This window comes from Cyprinodon variegatus, unplaced genomic scaffold (assembly GCF_000732505.1).
Source record: "Cyprinodon variegatus isolate N-32 unplaced genomic scaffold, C_variegatus-1.0 Scaffold979, whole genome shotgun sequence".
In the NCBI taxonomy this organism is placed as follows: Eukaryota; Metazoa; Chordata; class Actinopteri; order Cyprinodontiformes; family Cyprinodontidae; genus Cyprinodon; species Cyprinodon variegatus.
Genome location: NW_015151432.1, coordinates 290,813 through 293,163, shown reverse-complemented (window position 1 = coordinate 293,163; position 2,351 = coordinate 290,813).

Genomic DNA, 2,351 nt, shown 5'->3' with positions numbered 1-2,351 from the left:
AAACCCATTTCCTCGGGGAGCAGGGGGCTGCCATTGTGCGGCGCCCTCGGGGAGCAGTGTGGGTTTAAGGGTCTTCGCTCAGAGATCCACAGTGGCAGTCTGTGGGAGTGGGGCTTGAACTCAGAACCTCTGCGTTCCAAGCGCAATGCCCTAACAACCAGGCCGCCACTCCCCATATCCCCTACTACCTTTGAGTCATGATAAAATGTAAATCTAGAAATGGTAAATGGCCTGTATATATATATATATATATATAGCACTTTTTCAAATCAGGAGACTTGACCAAAGCACTTTGCACTACCTTCAGTTATTCACCCATTCATGCACACACTCACACACTGATGATGGCTACATAGATACTCCTTCACCTCATTACATGAGAAACTCACAGGTTAAAGCCTTTTTTTTAACCAAGTTTGTAGAAAACCCTTTATTAAGCAGTAATCTACTCTTTAAATAGAAATAAGGTGTAATATTAACGTGGTAAATAATTAAACTAAGGGACCCAAAGAACTCAGTTTAGAGGCTGGAGTCACTGTTGACCTAAAACAGTGAAATATGTTAGTCTGATGAACTAAACTAGATTAAAGTTGAAGCTGTTATGTGGTTTAAAGTTCATTATTGCTGATGAATTTGATCCTGCTTTAACTTGGTGAAACTCATTTTGGATTAACCCTTTATAGGGCACTCAGTGAAATCCTTTGAAAATCCACATTTCAAGCCAGTAGTGTAATTGGAATCCTTCTTTATTACCTTTTTTCCTTGACTTTCAAACATTTCAATTAGCTTTGTACCTTTTTTCTTTGACTTTTTGATTTTTTTAATACATTTTTTATCGTTTTTTTTTTCTTGACTTTTTAACTCTTTTGTTTTTCAACTTAATTTACAGCAGGTAATATATCATTCAAGGGCTCATCTAATTGGTCAAATGCCAAAATAAGATGTACAGCCATGTAGCAGGATCTTTGCTGGATATAGACCTTGTGCTTCTAGACGGGACAGACTCTATTTGTAAGGGGGATTCAAGTGATCATAAATGGTAACTTGCCCTATAAAGGGTTAATAATTTATTAAAGATTTTTTCTGCTTTAAAGATCTTTAAGATCTCTGGAAGTTTTATAAACCTGCCATGATTAAGAAAAACTATTGTCTATTTTATACAACTATCGTTTTATTGTATTATTTTCTGCTTTGGATGTTTTCTCTAAATGTAACCACTAATGGACTGATGAACCAAACAGAAATAAAATTATTATATTTGCTTCTTTTTATGGCTTCATATAAGTTAGAAATGATCTTTTGCCATGTTTTCTCTGAAAATTACAGACAACCTAAAGCTATAATATGATCTATGATTAGGGAAAAAATGGACATTTTACTGTAGGATGATTAAGGAACGTGTCAGTATTTCTTAGTGGTCAAAGTTTGGTTAATTTAATTATTTCAGATTTAGTTTAAACAGATCAGTCCCCACATGTTAGTTCTTTAAATGAAAGCTTGAGCTGGGAGGTGAGACTTCAAAGAAAACCTGATTACAGGATGGACAGATCAAATCCTGATGAACACGAGTTAGATTAGAGCTTGAGAAAACCAAGCCTGGGATTCCCTTATAAAGTCCCCTGAATTCAACATTGTGCAGGAATTTCATTGGTTCCTCACCAACCATTTATCTTTTACATAAATTCTAAGTTCTATTCTGTTCTTCTATTCTCTCGCTCTGCATTGCTGCATTTCTGATGGTGATTTTGTGAAGTTAACGACCCTGTTATCAGGAGAAGAGTAACAACATGTTTTAATAATAATGACCGTAAAGTTCTTATTTTTTTTTATATATGCTGCTTTATTGATTCAGAAGTAGGATTAAGGTTGCCTCGTTTCTTTGTTTTGCTTCCACCTCTCAAATCAGTCTCTACCTTGATCCCTCCTTGTTTATGTTTTTCTTACTTTTTTATCTCTTATTGCCTCCGCTACAGAAAGCTGGACAAAGCTAAACTTTTCAAGGATTCTCCAGTTGGCCTTTTTTTTTATTTTTATGTTCTTTAAAGAACACCAGAGAGAAGGAAAAGTCCATATCAGCACAAAATGCTTCCCTTGACCACTTGAGACTTTGACAAACTCAACTCAACTAATTCCATTGTGTTAAATATGCAGTACGAGTTATTACAACAAAACCTGGAGGAAGATTTATTACTATGCAGAGTTCATTTAATATTCATTCAGAGTGGGACCCAATGCACTGGATTGGTGTTAGATTTAAATTTAACGCTGCAATTTTTACTGTGAATCATTGTCAAGGAAATTAAAATTAACCGACTAGAAGTGAATGCAGAGAAAAATGCTGGTTATGGAAA